Genomic DNA, 21,387 nt, shown 5'->3' on the forward strand with positions numbered 1-21,387 from the left:
AATCCCTGCCTTGGATGTTAAAACTTCCTGCCCTAAAAACTGAACAAGGATAAACACAATTCTTTGAAAACATTCCCTTCATGAAATAAGTCCAGACAAACAGAAATACTCACTGTTTACCCAGAGAAGAATTGAAAGGCATTTCAAATGGGAGTGGGGCGAATGCATCGTCTTTGGGAAGCTTGTCCTTTTATCCTTTCAAGTTACCTCCATGTCTAGTGATCCCAATTATGTTTTCCCCAGGTTTCTACCCCTTCATCTCATAATTATTCAACAATGACCCCAATTAGATGGTTTTCTCAGTTTCGTCTGTCTCTAGCGCAGGAATCCAAAGTCATGTAATTTTGCTTATACTGTGTTACCCAAAATGGGTTGGTTATCCTACAAGCCTGTGGCCAGACTATTTTGGTAATTTGGGCTTTAAACAATCGACTGAGGGAGACAAGATGAAAGATGAAGAGAGATGAAGTTTGGAGAAGACTCCTTAATTGTTCTTGCCCTTGTCTGGTCAGTGATGCATGCAGTCAAGACTGGGGGTCCACGCATGAACAAAGGGAATTTTTCCAAAGCATGTTTTCTACTCTGTGTTTCGGTGCTGACGTGCATGAGTGCTACTTCTGTGTGTCGAGTGATAAGGGCCATCGGTTATCTTCTGTCCAGCAGCAGCAGACAAGGTATATAGTACACCACGCTCCACCCCCTCTTCTCTCACAACCTCTAAAGCATATGCTTCATTTTCACTTTCTGTCTGAATATATGGGGTTGAGCCTAACTTGAAATCCGCGAGGCATTCAGACACCATAGGGTTAGTGGTCACATGACCTGGGGAGACCTTGACAAGGCCATTTCCTGGGCGCATCCTTCTTTTGCATTCAGGCTAGCCTCACATTTGTGGACACATGGCCTCACACAGCTCTGTGAGGTCACAAGAACTACCTATGTTCGTTGTACATGTGCCCATCTTCGTGCCGTGCCATGCTTGTCCATTGCAATTTCTGCCAACGTCTGCACTAATGTACATGGGCAAACTGTTTGGCTTGGTTATATGTCGTGGGTAGGCATTTACATGTACAGCCTTCAGGTGCATACAACTTCCCCAGGGTCAAAGGATGAGGGTGGCATAGGACAGATAAAAACATTCCCAAAGTTAATGGTTGACCAAAGAAGTAGCAGATGGTGAACTGAAATGGTTGAAACGCACCAACGCATATCGGCTAATGACTGTTTCCCTTGAGATCGTTCCACCCCATTGAGTCACCATTACTTGCCCATTCTGAACTTGATGAGTGGGTACAGATAACGTGGTTGCTGTGGAAGAAAAATCAACAGCAGATAACAGATATATCCACGTGAAAAAATACTATGGTATATGGTATAAATACTAGTATTCACTGTAGTGTTTTTTTTGAAGACTAAAGTCTGCATAAACATTTTTAAGGATTGCTTCCCTTGAAATAAAGCCTCCCTGGCAAAGTATATATATTGCAGCGCTATATCCACTGAGCTGGTAAAAATATTTCTGGGGAAAAAATTCTGAAGTGTCAAGATCACATAATGATACATAACAGAACCGAATATAATAGCATATTGAATATAATAGCATAGCATAATGGGCCTATAACGTTCCTGTTACACCAAAAACACTTACTGTCGAGTGAGATTTTAGGATGGTTAAACTGAAGCTGAATAGTCACATTTATTTTCTCAACAGCGCATATTCCCGTGAAACTGATTAAGATCAAATGATTGGCATGCAGACACAATTTGTACATTTCACCAGTAAAAGGTGAAGAATTATAATTTACAATTGACAGTGATGATGGCCTATTTGGAAATTAGGTACGCCTAACTTGGTGTTTGAGGGTATTAAACATATTACATTTTCTTGAGACAATATGTTTGGGCATACACAGACATTTCAACTGGAGGATGCATTTCATGCATAGTCTATAATAATATTCCAAATTTGGTACAAACTTTGATAGAGAAATTATGTCTAAATTATATAGGCGCTCTGCACCTAAAAAAAATAGCACTACACCACTGGTGCCAACACATTAGGATGGAACTCCTGCATAGTTACAAACCAGTCATAGTATGCACCCTATCCCCAGAAGCTAAAATCAGACCTGGGGTGTGCAACAGCTATATTTGGCTGTTCTTCATACCGACAGGGGTATTGTTTTAAACCTAGGATGCCAGACACAGGGACACTGAATGAACACAGTAGGCTACATGCCCTGCATGTCCTGGGAAAAGCAAGGCCTTTCAGCCATATTCCCTACTCATAACAACTTCCACATCTTATACATCTGAACAACAATTTACAGCAACCTTCATAGTGGATAAAGGCTGGTCAGAGGTATGGCAATGAAGGTAGACACATGCAAAAAGGCACAAAAGCAAGAATATGTTTCGGGCATGTGTATTTTTCAATTGGGTCACTGACCTTTGACCTTCTACAGTCTTTGACCTCAGGTCATTCATCTCAGACCCTTGTTGTTGACCATGCCTCATATAACAGCTCTGCTACCATGAGGTCAAGGAAGGGGACACGTTTCTGACAGCCCACTCACCAGGGTAAAGTATTGTCCCACTGGGCACACGCTGTTTGAATCAATGTTGTTTCCATGATATTTCAATGAAATTATGTTGAACCAACGTGGAATAGACGCTGAATTGACGTCTGTGCCCAGTGGGGTGTGAGTCACTTCCCACTGGGCACACTACATAATTTCAACGTGGATAGTTGGTTAATATTTGGTTGAGACGTTAATCACTAAGATTACAACCTATATTCACCCACTCAAAAAGATAACCCAAAGTTGGATGATTTTCCAATCTACGACTATGCTTTCAACCATCTAAAAGCACAACCAAATTCCAATAGAAAAAATATTTATGATTTTTGGTTTAGTTGTCACCCAAATGTGTATCACTGTAGTGTTGACCACAGCAAAGTTCAGCAAAGTTCAAATGCTAATAATGGAATTGTGAAGATCTCCACAGACCTGCAATGACATATGCATGCGATCTTGAACATGCATGGTTTATATGATTCTTTACAATGGGTGGGTCTAATCCTGAATGCTAATTGATTAAAAGCGCATTCCAGCTGGTGTCTATTCCACAAGTTACCACAGGCTAAATCAATGACGCTAAAATGCCTATTTACTCTGTTCCATCTGACTGCGCAATCCACTGTCTCATCAGCCCAGCCAGGCAATTTATAAACGTGATCTCCACTTTAAAAAGCATCTAGAGATTATCTCACATTTCACTTAGACCAACATTTACTTTTCAACAGTGGAGATTTGTATAGTCATTACCGTCTGTTTCAATATTCAAATTCGATCTCCAACTGTCCCATAGTATGGATGTGTAGGAGTCAGGAGTCGGGACAAGAGAGAGAGAGAGAGAGAGAGGCAGTCAGCGTTTCTCAGCCAGTCTAAATCATGAATCATCATTTGTATGGATAAATACAAAGAAATGTCAATAGAAAAAAGGTCAAACGAAACAAAGTTCATCTAGTTTGCACTTTTTTCAGCTTTAGTTTGAAGTTATTGTGTTAGCTGTGTTGTTGGCTAGCTCCTCTGAACAACAGTATCCTAACGAGAGAGCACATTTTCGCCAGACGAAATCGTGCCTCATTAGCTCATTGTTATGGATGTATCAAATAAATGTCACTACAAAACAGATTAAACAAATGCAGCTACTGTTGTTATTCTGTCTGCACTGGTTGACGTGACTCTAAGTTAGCCGTAGTTGGCTAGCTTACATTCAAGGGATAAGAACGTTGCCAGCCAGTATGGCAATGGAACATTTAGAACGAATGACTGGGTTGCATCCATAGCCACAGAACAAAAAGACTGAACGACTGGGTCGCGTCTCTGGCAACCAAACTAATAGAACAAATGACCAGCCGGCTTGGGTACACTTGATTTGTTTCGGGACTATATCTTGTGGAAGGATGAAATAGTATTCATAAATTCATCAAAATAAAGATCTGAATGAAACTATGTCAATCATTATTTGAATATGTTGGTAACCCGTTGTATAAAAGTGATAATGCCATCGAAGTTGGTGTTTGGAGGATTTATTGACACGGTTTGCCAGCCCTTGACTTCGTCTCGGGCCTACAACACCTGTGTCAATATATCCTCCAAACACCGGCTTCTCGTGCATTATCACTTAAACATAAAGAAGAAATGTATAGTTATAGTTACCTCAAAATGTGGCCATGGATGTATTACTCATTCTAGTTGAATGTGTGTGTTTGTGGGGGGGGGGCAAGTCCATATTATGTCAAGAACAGCTCAAATAAGCAAAGAGAAATTACAGTAATGGAGGTTAGTCACTTTGGAACATTGCAAGTTTCTTCAAGTGCAGTCGCGAAAACCAACAAGCAAGGACTATGATGAAACTGGCTCTCGGACCGCCACTGGAATGGAAGACACAGAGTTACCTCTGCTGCAGAGGATATGTTCATTAGAGTTACCAGCCTCAGAAATTGCTGCTCAAATAAATGCTTCACAGAGTTCCAGTAACAGACACATCTCAACATCAACTGTTCAGAGGAGACTGCGTGAATCAGGCCTTCATGGTCGAATTGCTGCAAAGAAACCACTACTAAAGGACACTAATAAGAAGAAGAGACTTGCGTGTGGTAAGGAACACAAGCAATAGACATTAGACCTGTGGAAACGTGTCCTTTAGTCTAGAGCCCAAATTGGACATTTTTGATTCCAACCGCAGTGTCTTTGTGAGATGCGTGTGGGTGAACGGATGATCTCCCCCTGTGTATATCCCACCATAAAGCATGGAAGAGAAGGTGTTATGGTGTTGGGGTGCTTTGCTGGTGACACTGTCTGTGATTTATTTAGAATTCAAGGCATACTTAACCAGCATGGCTACCACAGCATACTACAGCGATACGCCATCCCATCTGGTTTGGGCTTAGTGGGACTATCTTTTGTTTTTCAACAGGACAATGACCCAACACAGATCCAGGCTGTGTAAGGGCTATTTTACCAAGAAGTAGAGTGATTGAGTGCTGCATCAGACAAAGGGTGGCTATTTGAAGTATAAAATATATTTGGATTTGTTTAACACTTTTTTGGTTACTACATGATTTCATATGTGTTATTTCATAGTTTTGATGTCTTCAGTAGAAAATAGTAAAAATAAAGAAAAACCCTTTAATGAGTAGTTGTTCTAAATCTTTTGACCGGTAGTGGATCTACCACTTGCATAGTTCCATCTGAGCGACTGGCTTAATCCCATTCTTTAATTTTCATTTTTGGTTGAGTTGTAGACGTGAATCCAACATATCATTTTTTAACTTGTCGACAAGTTCTGTTTGGTTGTAAATGCAACGAAATACCAACATTTGAAGGAGATGTATCTTCTGCTTGGCTGTCACGCCTATTCCCTTCCCTGGCACTCAACGTCTCCGGTCTACTAACCACCGGTCCTGGACACCCAAATTATGCACACCTGGCAACCATCATTACGAAAAACCTGCCCCGCATTGTTGTGCACACACGGACTTCACCATTACCTTGATTACTTTCCCTTTATTTAGCCCTCAGTAGCCTCAGTCTTCAGGCAATATTGGTTTTTGTTTATATTCAGTACGCTACTCCTGTTTTGTTCATCTTCATGTTTCTTATGACTAAACTCAATTTCTGCACCTGCTTCCTGACTCTCTGCGTATACGTTACATTGGATAGTTACATCTGTGACACAGTTTTAGGGCTCTATTCAATCCGTATCGCGGAAGTTCAGCGTTACAGCATGATTGAAATTTAAAGGCATTGCTCCTGCATTAGCGGAGACTGCATTCATGGTAAACGCTGCATATGTCGTCTCATTGGGAAATTGTGCAATTAACACTTCAGCTATACATATTGAATAGAGCCCGTAGACTGGCATTAATTCCAGTTGTTCTACAAATGAATAATTGATATATTGGACTCAAGTCCTAGAATAGGACTAAATCAAATTAAATCAAACTTTAAATGCGCTTTAAAAGTCTCATATCATTTAGTCCTAAGTGTTCGAATAGCCATACTAACACACTGTATACTACATACTTAATGAGTATATACTACATAATAAAAGTTCATTTTATTATACTGTAAATGAACAGTATCCATTCAGTTGAGTGTACTACCGCTTCGCCAGTCTACCAGAAGTTGATGCTGTTGCTTTGTAACACCTTGTTAGCTTGTTAGCATAACAACATTTCGGGTTTGTTATTAAATTCAGTATGGCAAATTCAGAGTGTTGTCAGATTGTCTGTTTGTAAATTCAGAGCACACACTGCATGTTCTGGCCGAGGAGTTGATCCGAACGTTCTGACCTCAGAACGGCAGTCAAGCACCCAAGCTAACTGGCTTGCTAGCCAGCAAGCTACTTCCATACACAAATGAGAGAACACCTCACTCTGATCATTTTACTCACCCTAGCAGAGATGGTTCCTGGCCATGGACCCAAAATATTGATGTTTTGTTCCCCGAGCCACTTAGTTATCACTTTTGCCTTCTGGCAAGGTGCTCCATCATGCTGGAAAAGGCATTGTTCATCACCAAACTGTTCCTGGATGGTTGGGAGAAGTTGCTCTCGGAGGATGTGTTGGTACCATTCTTTATTCATGGCTGTGTTCTTAGGCAAAATTGTGAGTGAGCCCACTCCCTTGGCTGAGAAGCAACCCCACACATGAATGGTCTCAGGATGCTTTCCTGTTGGCATGACACAGGACTGATGGTAGCGCTCACCTTGTCTTCTCCGGACAAGCTGTTTTCCAGATGCCCCAAACAATCGAAAGGGATTCATCAGAGAAAATGACTTTACCCCAGCCCTCAGCAGTTCAATCCCTGTACCTTTTACAGAATATCAGTCTGTCCCTGATGTTTTTCCTGGAGAGAAGTGGCTTCTTTGCTGCCCTTCTTGACACCAGGTCATCCTCCAAAAGTCTTTGCCTCACTGTGGCGTGCAGATGCACTCTCACCTGCCTGCTGCCATTCCTGAGCAAGCTCTGCACTGGTGCTGCCCCGATCCAGCAGCTGAATCAACTTAAGGAGACGTCCTGGCGCTTGCTGGACTTTCTTGGGAGCCCTGAAGCCTTCTTCACAACAAGTGAACCGCTCTCCTTGATGTTCTTGATGATCTGATAAATAGTTGATTTAGGTGCAATCTTACTGGCAGCAATATCCTTGCCTGTGAAGCCCTTTTTGTGCAAAGCAATGATGACGGCACGTGTTTCCTTGCAGTTAACCATGATTGACAGAGGAAGAACAATGATTCCAAGCACCACCCTCCTTTTGAAGCTTCCAGTCTGTTATTTGAACTCAATCAGCATTGCAGAGTGTTCTCTAGCCTTGTCCTCATCAACACTCACACCTGCGAGAGAATCACTGACATGATGTCAGCTGGTCCTTTTGTGGCAGGGCTGAAATGCAGTGGAAATGTTTTGGGGGGATTCAGTTCATTTGCATGGCAAAGAGGGACTTTGCAATTAATTGCAATTCATCTGATCACTCTTCATAACATTCTGGAGTATATGCAAATTGCCATCATACAAACTGAGGCAGCAGACTTTGTGAAAATTAATATTTGAGTAATTCTCAAAACTTTTGGCCACGCCTGTACACTCAACTTAAGACACAAATAGTACGGTTAGTATGAGTATTCGAACACAGCTCTAGTTTTTTTATTTGGTTGAGATGGAGACATGCATCCAAAATATAAATTATTAACTACACAAGCAGAAGATACATGTCCTTCAAATGTTGATGTTGGGTTGCGTTGACAATATCACTAAATATTATAACATTTGAAATCAACCAGAGCTTGTAACCATAGCCCTATTGTATTGTCTATATTTAATTGAAACAATAGCTGTTGAGGACTTTGCAAATGTTATATAGTCCTAAATAGCATCATTGATGATATATGTGTAACGGTTGTCGTCTTCCTCTTCTGAGGAGGAGTAGGAAATATCGGACAAATATGCAGCATGGTAAGTGTTCGTCATATTTATTTCACTGAACACAGGAAACAAACGAACAAGCGAATAAAGAAAAAACGAAACGGTCCCGAATGGTGAAAAATACTGAAACGGAAAATAACCACCCACAAACAAGAGTGGGAAAACAGGTTACCTAAGTATAGTTCTCAATGAGAGACAACGCTTGACCGCTGCCTCTGATTGGGAACCATACCAGGCCAAACACATAGAAATATAAACACAAGAACAAAACATAGAATGCCCACCCCAACTCACGCCCTGACCAACCTAAAATAGAAAAATACAAAAGGAACTAAGGTCAGGACGTGACAATATGAGTGATATAGTATTGTCACATTTAATTTGCTCTGTTAAACCTACCCTTTGGAATGACTTCGATAGAACCAGTGAATCTATTTCCTTGTTAAGTGGAGCTCTCGCAGCAATCATTCACATGATAGCACATTGGTAATAGTCAGTGACAAATATCATAGCTAAGGTTGGTCTCAACCTGGGCTTGGTTGAGACCAAAGGGTAGCTGTACGGATAGTAGTAGCTTATTTCATTTGACATGTTGGCCGTACTTGGCAGCTAAAAGCTGAATTGCAGTACACAGCATACACAAACAAACAAATGATCTTACATTGCGTTAAAATTAAAATAAACACAAGCATCAAGTCTCTAGCTTCAGAGGGTGCCTGTGCTTGGTGAAGGCATCTAAAGGTATTCTGCTGGCAGCCGAGTTGGATGTCGTGTTCGAGCATTGAGAGAGCCCCAGCAGACATCAGCAACAAGATCAGGTGTGTGCGTGCACCTGCCTGCATAATTCTAAGTGTGTGATAGCTGTCCCTACCTGCCTCTGTAGTACATGGAGATTTTGATGTGTGAAGTGTGCCCACTTGCGCCAGCCAATAGCTAGTTTATCGACTGTCATTGACAGGTAACCCAGCTAACAATTCTAGGGAGAGAGAATATTTTTGTAATGTTACCCATAATGTTCGCCAGATGTTTGTGTCCAGTTTTCTGTTAGTTAGGGGAACATTCTAAGTATGTTAGCAAAAACCTCCTGACAACCTATTTAGCACGTGTTTGGGTTAGAGTTAGGAGAACATTCCCAAAATGTCAAAGAGAAATTTCCCAGAACGTTGTTGCCATGTTCTCAAAATATAAGAAATTAAAGGGTGGCCATCAGCAAATTGTATCACAAATGGTGTTGAAAACTGCCTTAAAGTATGATACACTGTATTGAATAACTGCTTCAACGGTTAATTTGTATTTGATCTATTCAAATGAATCAATTTGAAAATGGACATATGTAAAATATTCAAGTTAGATACATGTTCAGTGGTTACTCACTGGGGTTGAATAATTATCAACCCTTAAAAGCAGCATCAATGATGAGATGGTTCTACTGTTCCTTCCTTTCAGTTTTCCGTCACTGATCTGATTCTGACATGGTGAGAATGCTGATAGCAAAAATGACTCACAAAATAATTTCAAGCAATTCTGTCATTTTACATGACTGGAGACGTTAGACAAATGTTTTTTAATACCACACAAATGACCAAAATGACAGGCTACTCTAACACAGAGTTTCAGTTCATATAAGGAAATCAGGGGGCCTCCCGAGTGGCGCAGGCCGGGTTGTCCTTATCTCATGTCATTAATGAGGCTGAATTAACTGTTTCACTGCCAGACAAGGCTCCACTGATAGCCAGGTGTAGTGGTGGTAAGGATTCACTCCATGAAAAGAAAGCTCTGCTGTTGGGACAGCTTTATGTAGGCCCTAAAAGTTTGTGGGCACCGTTTGAGTGCAATTAATGTTTTGTTTAGTGTTACGAAGCCACACTGTGACTGGTAAATTTTGACTTTAATAATGTTTCATCAAATGTTGAGAACTGATTGAACTGATGCAATCTTTCTGCTGTTAATTAACAAAGAATTATGTTTTATTGAGCTTGGTTGAAGAAATGTGTACCTAGGGGCATTTGGATGTCAAAAGCACATTGTCAACGGAAGACACACCTGATGTCAAGGGCCCAAGGACAATAAGTTGGGTTCCATAAATTGGACTGAAAACTCAAGAAGGTACTCTCATGTGGTGGGGGCCATCTTTTTCCTATATTGGACACAGGCTGTCCATGTACAGCTTCTGTCCAGGGGGATTTGAAGACTCAGCCCTAATCTATGTGCTCTCTGACACCTGGAGCTGCATGGCAAATAGTCCAGGAACACAAGGAAAAGACAATGCCAAAGGACGAGTCAGCCCTTCCCATCTCTGAGTGGCCAAAATGTGACTCTCTGTTACAGTATTCAGAGGACTGACTATTGACTGTGATATAATAATACTATAGTATCCATGTCTGGCATCTACTGTATCTGAAACGTTCACTGAAGATAACTGATGATAACTATATGTACAGTGCATTCGGAAAGTATTCAGACCCCCCTGACTTTTTCCACATTTTGTTATATTACAGCCTTATTCTAAAATGTATTAAATAAATATTTTTCCCCATCAATCTACACACAAAACAGGTTTTTAGAAATGTTGACACATTTCTTACAAATAAAAAACAGAAATACCTTATTTACATAAGTATTCTGACCCTTTGCTATGAGACTTGAAATTGAGCTCAGGATTCTGTCGAGGCACAAAAAAACTATTTTCACTTTGTTATTATGGGGTATTGTGTGTAGCTGCGGTGATTGTTCTTTATCCAATAGCATAGGTAAAGCTCCGCCTTATCTCAGTTCACTGGTCACGATGGCAACACCCACCCGTAGCACGCGCTCCATCAGGTGTATCTCACTGATCATCCCTAAAGCCAACACCTCATTTGGCCGCCTTTCGTTCCAGTTTTCTGCTGCCTGTGACTGGAACGAATTGCAGAAATCGCTGAAGTTGGAGACTTTTATCTCCCTCACCAATTTCAAACATCTGCTATCTGAGCAGCTAACCGATCGCTGCAGCTGTACATAGTCTATCGGTATATAACCCACCCAATTTTACCTACCTCATCCCCATACTGTTTTTATTTATTTACTTTTCTGCTCTTTTGCACACCAATATCTCTACCTGTACATGACCATCTGATCATTTATCACTCCAGTGTTAATCTGCAAAATTGTAATTATTCGCCTACCTCCTCATGCCTTTTGCACACAATGTATATAGACTCTCTTTTTTCTACTGTGTTATTGACTTGTTAATTGTTTACTCCATGTGTAACTCTGTGTTGTCTGTTCACACTGCTATGCTTTATCTTGGCCAGGTCGCAGTTGCAAATGAGAACTTGTTCTCAACTAGCCTACCTGGTTAAATAAAGGTGAACTAAAAATAAAATAAATAGATGGGTTGGTTGTTTAGCAACAAAACCGACGCATGCTTAACTATGGGGCAAAACAGAAGGGGTTGGCTTAGATTGTTGACAACATGTAAACTACAGTATATTTAGTCTCCAATGTTGATTAAAAACATAAATACATTTGCACTTGCTATCTCTCAAATACATCATTACAGTGGTTGGTTAGCTAGCAATGAATTGTAGCCATATTTCATTGACATGAAATCAGTCAAAACAAGACATGGTGTCAAGAACAAGATACAAACGAGCCGCTTACGATTCCCCACATGGCAGTTTCTTGTCATTGTTGGTAGCTATCTGGCCGTCCAGAATCACAACAAAACAAGGACTTCTGCCCCATTGAAGCGTGCACATCATCTTCGTGAAGTTGTCAGTTGACCCATCTATAGACAGTGAGAAAGACCTGCCTAGCAGCTCTGACATTGTTGCGAAATACTGCACCAAACACCTTAGTTTGATGTACAATTGTGTAACTAAAACATCTTCGGAAAAACGTCAAAATGAATGACAGATTTCTTGAGATATCTTCGATTCATTCTGGGGATTTTGAGGAAGTGAAATAAGCTACATTGTCTCATGGAGGACAACCATAATTAAACAAACATGGATTTGGTTAGGAAACACATCCAAGACTGAAAGCTACTTTTTTCTAACGAGCAACAGAAAAATCCACGTGCCAATCTGGATGTTCATTGGCTCTTTAAAAGTAGAAACACCTGTTGTTGTCATGAGAGAGTTTATTTGTAGTTTGGGTACAGCGGAAGGCTATTCAGACACAGCCTGCTTCTGAGTATTTTATAATCGCAGTGTAGAAGAGAGATTGCTGTAACCCAACTAATCAACTCCTACCCCTACAATCCACCCCCAGAGTCATCGTTATGAAAACAAGTACCATCTCTTGAAAGAGCCAGATACACTGAGTCTACCAAATATTAGGAATGCCGACAATTCAATATGTTATCTTGCCCATTCACTATTTGAATGGCACACATTACACAAGCCATGTCTAAATTGTCTCAAGGCTTTAAAATCCTTCTTTAAACTCTCCTATCCTTCATCTACACTGAGTGAAGTGTATTTAACAAGTGACATCAGTAAGGGATCATAGCTTTCACGCTTGATTCACCTGGTCAATCTATGTCATGGAAAGGGCAGGTGTTCTTAATGTTTTGTACACTCAGTGTATATATCTATAGATGACTGAGCCACCACCAAAGTTATCTGCAGACCCTTTTTTTTTTTAAATCTCACAATCGATTGGCTGACCAGCGATCCAGTGTTATGTAATGGGGTATACATTTACATTTACATTTAAGTCATTTAGCAGACGCTCTTATCCAGAGCGACTTACAAATTGGTGCATTCACCTTATGACATCCAGTGGAACAGCCACTTTACAATAGTGCATCTAAATATTTTAAGGGGGGGAGGGGGGGTGAGAAGGATTACTTTATCCTATCCTAGGTATTCCTTAAAGAGGTGGGGTTTCAGGTGTCTCCGGAAGGTGGTGATTGACTCCGCTGTCCTGGCGTCGTGAGGGAGTTTGTTCCACCATTGGGGAGCCAGAGCAGCGAACAGTTTTGACTGGGCTGAGCGGGAACTGTATTTCCTCAGTGGTAGGGAGGCGAGCAGGCCAGAGGTGGATGAACGCAGTGCCCTTATTTGGGTGTAGGGCCTGATCAGAGCCTGGAGGTACTGAGGTGCCGTTCCCCTCACAGCTCCGTAGGCAAGTACCATGGTCTTGTAATATTATAGTATAGTATACCACCCACATGTATTTCAGACATGCATACAAATAAACCAGGCCCCCTTAAAACAACTGAACTCTAAGGCCAGTTCTTAGAAACACTACTGGAAGCATCGCTATGTTCCCTTGGCATAGGACGGAAGCTATTTCTCATCCGAGTGTGGAAAGATATCTCCGGTGGTACAGTATGGTCGTCTTTCACATGGTCATACCAGGTTATGAAGTGGACAACACTATGGCCACAATTGACGTGCTGTTGCTAGGTGTCAACATTGCTGTCATTAGATAACTCTTGCGTGTGTTTATCCCGAAACAAAACCTGTGATCGTATATACGTACATAGCGTGTGCTGTAAACAGTGCTCCTCAATGGGAAATATAGGGCACTGGGAGCAACCAGTACTTTACAAAGCACAAGGGCAGAAATCTTATCTGTGTGGACCTCTGCTTATATAAACAGTTTAGTTTGTGAGCAGCTCCTTACTTTCTTCCTCTCGGATTCCACAACATACCCCTGCAGTCCCATTGGTCAGTGTCCTAGTGAGCCCGTACAGACACCATATGAGCAACCCAACACTTGTTTTCTCCACCTGCAGCTGTTCTTAGAATAGAGGAAGACTCCCCTTCAGACCTCTCACCTCTTTACCCTTACCCAACCCCCTAGCTGTCAAAATAGCAGTCCAGGTAACTACAGACAGGAGAAACCAGACACGAGGGAGGGTCCAAGTGAGGCCAGGTCCATCACCACTTCCCTATAATGACACTTGGCTTTGTTGTAATGATAGTATCAAACAGTACCAACCTTGTTAACATGCCCCTGGACCTCACAAGGCTAGGATCCAGGTTCATGCTATTTCCATGGGTATTTTATTGTGTTTGTGAGAGGAGGTAAAGTGTAGATGAATGGAACCAGAAACTAATTGGAATTTGGAAATGTGACAGTTATTTTAGTAGAATTGTCTGTTAGACGTCATTGATTCTGAACAATCTTTTGGTACAACCCACCTGAGATATAACAAGAATAAATAAAAAATGCTTACGAATAATATATTTTGATCTAAACAATTTCATACTCTCCCCTACATCTCATAAACCCCTAATCAAACCGAGAACTCCAATTTTAAGTTTTTTTCTTGAGATCCTTCAGATATTTGTGGAACTATTTGTTGAACTGGTCTATGGAAAGAACAAAATGAATCTTAAAGTGGCAATCTGCAGTTGCTACATCAATTCTTGGACTTATAAATTAATGATATATATACCCATTGATTCTTGGAGAATATGCTGAGCAAAGTTAAACTTTCATACCCTGTCAGAACCCAAAATATAAGCTTGTTTCACTCCAATGTTTTGTAAACATAGCAAAAGTAAACAAATATTGTGTAGCCTCAAAACATGCTTAAATCTATACGTTGTATATCATGGATGGCCAGTCCTGGCATCCATAGCATAAATTGAGAGTAGTTACATTTTCTCCAGCCCCATCCCTCAGCTTTTGACCAAAACAGGGGTAACCACTTTGTAATGTTTCAACTCTCTGTTTCAACACTCAACTCAGAATCCCTCAATTCTGAAGAGGCATATCGTCAGCATCCCCGTCACAAATGGAACTGAATGCCCTGTGGAACAACATGAGCTGCAACGACAGTATGTGAACTGTGTAAGAGGGGATACTGTCCTGATGAGACCTATTTTACGTTCAATTACGCCATGTGGAACAAAGGTGACAGAAGATAAACCTGTTCTCCAGTTTCTAGCACCTGCTGGGGAGCCAGCGACATCACAGTGGAGATCACATTGCTTAAATCGTTTTAAATCCAGGCACTCGGGTGACATGCAACACGTGGTACAAATGCATTTGTTTTGGAACGTTCAACGGCAAGCAAAGCCTAGAGGTGGAACAAACAAGGTCATGTCCAGCGACCCCCTGAGCCGAGAGGACGTAATATGAGACCTGTTCTGGGATCTGTCTGAGAGAATTATATCAAAGTGAGTCTGACTGAGTAGCACCATCTCGACTGATCTCATTACCAGCTTCCCTTTCACCCAGTTGGCAATGCAAAGATTCTCAGGAACAAAGTGGATTCTATTTCTGAGACATTTGTCAAATGTATTCTGTCCCTAATCAATCCCCCCAAAAATGTTTATTGAGATCTACACAGAAACTGCATGGTTATTGATAAAGATCCACATCTCTCTATAGGTCCAGTAAAAGCTCAGGTCATTATAGAGTAAAAAGAACAACATCAATTTGACAGTCAATCCTCTGTGAATGAACAAACCAAATTCATCAAATAAAGTGGTTCCAGGAGTGGTGTGTGTTTGGGTCGTCAAGAGAAATAAAGGACCATAAAAGTCACACAACGTTCAGGAAACTCAACCCGAGAATGACGTCACAGAGAAGACACTCCACTCCACTGAACCCCAGGGCAGTAGGTGTAAACTAGCCATTGCAACCAGCACCACCAGACCACATTAATATGATGCAACTTAGATCTGTTTAATCTATTTGAAATATGCATCTGTTAATGCAACCATTGTGAGTTATCTCCTATTGCTGAGCCATCCGTTCTGTGCTGGAATGTCTTTGCAAGGACAGGGCAAGTGTGCACCCTGTCAGATACCAGCCTGTTGATTAAGACATTGAAATCCTTGGATTAAGTGGGGGCTAATTTTATACGGCGTTCATTAGTGCTCTGAGGCCCCAGCACGGGAGAAAGTATTATTACACCTGCAATCAATTCATGGAAGTGTGTCACAGTGCCATGTTCACGACCAGTCAAATTAGATTAAAAACAGAGGGCATAAAAGAAAGTGAAAGGAACCATTTGATTTTTGGTTTCATCAACCTTTACTTTAACTTTTTGAAAGAAATCATTTGACAACACTACAAAACAGCATCATTATAAAAACATGTTTGAGAGGTTAGAAAGCCTGTTTATATGGCTTGGCTCTGTGAATATCAAGGTAATTGGAGCAAAAACAACATGGTATTTATCTCAGGTAGCTAAAGGCGTTTCACTCGCTAATTATCAGAGCTCTGATTGGTTAAGGGGAGTTGTTCATGCAGTTTCCCATTGGCTGCCATGTCCCAGACACTTGCTTGGCAACTGACAGTTTGGAGGAACACGTCTTGAGTTTCATACATTTCTTTGGCCCCGTGCTAAAGAGGTTGAGACACAAAGTAAATGCACTAATTGTTCTACTGTCTTGTTTGTCTTCGCAGATTGCAGTATCATCTTGAGGCATGGCATGGTCTAGAGGCTACAGAGTGAATAGGATGGCGTATGGTTTTCTGTGGGCTTCGAGAGAGAGAGAGAGAGAGAGAGAGAGAGAGAGAGAGAGAGAGAGAGAGAGAGAGAGAGAGAGAGAGAGAGAGAGTTCTTTTGTACACCCAAACAGAGAAAAATATACAAACATGCACTAACACAAACACACGTGCCATCATTTTGGCTCTTGGCCATGAACAATCGAGTAGTCACTACCTCTCAGTGACATGTTGGAGTTTCACTGTTGTTTTGTCTGGTTAGCTTGGAGTTCTCTCGGGGGATTTCTGTGACAGTGGTGGTGAAGGAGGATTTTGGTACTCATTTTGCATTTACTTTCCATATTCAAAGGCAACTATTTCAAGAAAGACTCTTATTACGCAATATAACATGCCTCAGGCTCCAGTAGTCTATCACCACATCTCTCATGAAAGTTTTTGGTCTGTCGCAGTATGTTAATCTCACAAAACATTATATAACTTTGTAAGAAAAACAAAACCCTGAAACTAGATAAAGTTAAGTCATAAATAAATATTGAACGTATAGTTTTGTCACCTGAACTCTGCAATTGAGGCTGTTTATGAGAAAGCTGAAGATGTTGCTGTGCATGCAGAGTGCAAGTGGCACTGGCCTCAGACAATGATGTTGCAAGTGATTTAGACCTCTGACCAAACAGAAACAAGTTGAGTCAGCACTAGAAAGAGGACATCCTTAGTGATGACAAATATCAGAAACCAAGGTACTTTAGAAGTATCTTTCCCTCTGACTGTTATTTTACAACATTTGTATATGTGGAACATATTAGTCACCTTACCATTCACCATTCAGGCATATCCTGTTCGGACATTCAAATGTTTCACAATGAACAACAATTGAAATGACAGACTAAAACTGATTTTCATCCATTTGTAACAAACACAAAGTCACCATGCAAAATGTCCTTAAACTTTTAATAATAATAGAAAGTGATTATTTGTGTTCCCTGTAGCTTTTCTGTGAAAGAAGTGATGAGTCATTTGGTAAACTGTCAGAAAGGATGATTTAGAAAATATGCCATATAGCTGACGCTTTTATCCAAAGCGACTTACAGTCATGCGTGCATACATTGTACGTATGGGTGGTCCCGGGAATCGAACCCACTACAATGGCGCTACCAGCGCCATGATCTACCAAATGAGCTATTATTCATGTAAAAGTGTTATTTAAGGGAGACGATGGATAAAATGGAAATACTTTACGTAAAGTTGACGGACATAATGCTTTATTAACTTGTTATAAACATGTATGAGCTTTTATAATGTGTTATTATTTTAAGGATTCCTGTATGATATGTTATGTCTATGTAGCAAATTGTTGGACTCTAAATGGCTGTTATTTAGTAAGGATGTCATACGTACTTATGGCAAGTCTGACAATGCATCATAATATATTATACCTGTTGGTGTTAAGTATTGTGTTGTGACCAAAGGCTTGGCCAGCATTGTAAAGCTGAGAGAAGCGCCATGTCAAAGTACCCAATGTTCTCTTATCCGTTCTCTCTGACCAAACAAGGTTAGTCTGTCTGCTGCAATACTCTCTTTCCCTCTTCAGTCCTGCTCTGGTATGCCCTGACTACTATGGCCTGTGCTTCAAGACTTCCCAACACACGCACACTCACACTGGTCTCTTTCCCAGATATGTCCAGACGTTTTTCGAGGAAAAAAGGAAATACTCCCCATCTGACCAGGCGAGTAAACTGTGAACGCTGAAGCTACTGTAGAAATAGTTCATTTTGCAGCTAACTTTCAGTCACCGACACAAGAATTGTACCCATTGTGTGGTTATGTTGGTCAATCTTGAATCAGATTTTGGAGTCCCTGGTATATACAGCCCAATTTTTAAGTTTTTGATTTGTTAAAAAAGTTTGAAATATCCAATAAATGTCGTTCCACTTCATGATTGTGTCCCACTTGTTGTTGATTCTTCACAGAAAAATACGGTTTTATATCTTTATGTTTGAAGCCTGAAATGTGGCAAAAGGTCGCAAAGTTCAAGGGGGGCCGAAAACCTTCGCAAGGCACTGTATCTTTCGCTTCAGTGATCATTCCATATTCAGAAATAAGCAGGTATGATACAATAAATATAATGACATTTTGTGGGAAGATATGCCAGGATGACACACAATTAACACAAATTACAATAATGATCCCTTGGAACTCTATTCACTTTCTGAATACCTTTGGAAATAAGCCTCAATGTAAACATTGCCACACACAACCCTGCCCTCGTTCTAACACAAAAAAATGATACTAAACCATCATACTCAAAACAGCAGTCACACTCTCTGGTTTCTTTATAGGTATTCTCATTGGCTCAGGCCCTTGATCACTCACACTGTGATTGGTCTAACCGGTTGTTCACGAGGGCTCCCATTCATTCAGCACGTGTTCACCACACCCTTCCCAAGAAATCCCTGCCCTCCCACTTGTGGATTTCCTGTTTATGTTTTAGGGGCCTGAGTCAAGCAAGCCTCCCTCTCTTCTCTACTCCTCCTCCTCCTCTCTGTTCTGCTTTTATTACAGCTGGTTGAGAGAATCCAGGCCACCATGTGCTAGTTAGCTGCTATAGAAAACAAACAGCATCTCTGATCAGTTATTGACATGCTTTTACGACTATTAGGTTTGTAGGCACCACTGAAAGACCTCGATAAATGGCAGGGCACACAATAGTTTAATATAAAAGGGTTTACAATAGACTCTAATGTAAAAGACATCTACATTTTTACAAATAAATAACATATTTATTGTACAAAGAGATGGGTGGAGCACATGTGTGTTAGAAAAAAAGCATGTGTAAGATAACAATGAAGCCTGATCTGTGAAAGACTGTCATAAGCCATCATATTGGCAGGGCAACCGATTTCCATCTATCTTAAACCCCCATCAAACTGTGCAATCATCCTTTCTGTGCCTTCCTCGTTCATATTCCCAAGGGAGAGCATGTCCACATAAATGCGTAGGCCTACTTGGCATGCTGGCTTTACATCACATCACAGTTCGGTTCTACACGTTTGACTATTGAACATTGTAAATACTGACCCAAGACTACCCCTAAGGCCTTATTCAATTGTAACAATTTGCTTGACTAATTAGTGATGTAGTCCTACTGTATGTAGACTATATGACACACAGGATATTTGATGGGTAGGTGAATGTTAACTTGACAACCATTTTGACATGGGCATTAGATAACTAGAGTCACAGTGTGACACATCAGAGCAAGTATAGGGTAACTGTTTTCCTCTTCTGCAAGCATGGCCCCTTTCATTCCCATTATAGCCCAGTCTGACTCCGAAATAGGGAACTGGCCAGGTCAGTGTAAATGCTGAGAAAGGAGAGCTGATCTGATAGCAGTACAGGATCTTACGGCAGGGATGATCAAAGTCAAAGTAGAGCCTTGTTGTACATATTTTTCACTGATTAAATGGGGAATTACTAATTGAAATACATTTGGAATTGATGGTGAAAAGGAATGGGCTAAAAATGAATTTATCACAGGTTAAAGTTTTTAAATGTGTAAAGGTTATATTGTTTTAGAAGAATCTAACAAACACATCATGTACTGTATGAAGTGATAGAATTTGTCTGACCTTCAGAACATTTGCTACAGTACAACAGGCCCTCGCTTGAGGTGAACTCAGCCTTTTCCTCTCTGCATATCCTCAACAGAAATTAAGTGAGCCCCCATTGGCCGACACGTACTATCACTCGCTCTCTGATTAGCTGAAGGGCGTGCGCATGCGGCTGCCATGCGAGGACGGCATGCAAGCATCCCCTGTACACTGATCAGTTCAGGCTCTGGTCTTGAGACATAGCATTTTTTGGGGGAGAGAGGCATTCTTAAAAACTTCTTAGGGCTGCAATCCAGTTAACGGGATGATATGACAACAGCCAGTGAAAGTGCAGGGCTCCAAATTCAAAACAACAGAAATCTCATAATAACATTTCCTCAAACATACATGTATTTTATGCCGTTTTAAAGGTAATCTTGTTGTTAATCCCACCACAGTATCTGATTTCCAATAGGCTTTACGGTGCCAGCACCACAAACAATTATGTTAGGTTACCATCAAGCCACAGAAAAACACAGCCATTTTTCCAGCCAAAGAGAGGAGTCACAAAAGGCACACATAGAGATAATGTAACGGCATTCAGAGGTGGAAGAAGGATCAGACCAAAGCGCAGGGTGGTAAGTGTTCATGATGTAATATTTAATGAAACGAACTGAACACTGAAATACAAAACAATAAAGTGAACGAACGAAAACCGAAACAGTACCGTGTGGACCAAACACTCAGACGGAAAACCAACACCCACAAACCAAAAGTGAAACCCAGGCTACCTAAGTATGATTCTCAATCAGAGACAACGAACGACACCTGCCTCTGATTGAGAACCATACTAGGCCGAACACAGAAACCAAACATAGGAAAATAAACATAGACTGCCCACCCCAACTCACGCCCTGACCATATAAACAAAGACAAAACAAAGGAACTATGGTCAGAACGTGACAGATAAAATTAATCACTAACCTTTGATGATCTTCATCAGATTACACTCATAGTGACTTCATGTGACACAATACTTATTTATATAAAAAAAAATCTGAGTTTACATTGGAGCGTTACGTTCACTATTTCCAGAAACATCCAGTGATTTTGCATAGCCACATCAATTCAACAGAAATACATCATAAATGTAGAATGATAATACAAGTTATACACATGGAATTATAGATATACCTCTCCTTAATGCAACCACTGTGTCAGATTTTAAAAAACTTTACGGAAAAAGCAAACCATGCAATAATCTGAGACGGCGCTCAGAAAATGAATCATATTAGCCGCCATGTTGGAGTCAACAGAAACCAGAAATTGCATGATAAATATTCCCTTACCTTTGATGATCTTCATCAGAATGCACTCCCAGGAATGGCAATTCCACAATAAATGCTT

The sequence above is a fragment of the Oncorhynchus gorbuscha genome, linkage group LG24, assembly GCF_021184085.1.
Source record: "Oncorhynchus gorbuscha isolate QuinsamMale2020 ecotype Even-year linkage group LG24, OgorEven_v1.0, whole genome shotgun sequence".
NCBI lineage: Eukaryota > Metazoa > Chordata > Actinopteri > Salmoniformes > Salmonidae > Oncorhynchus > Oncorhynchus gorbuscha.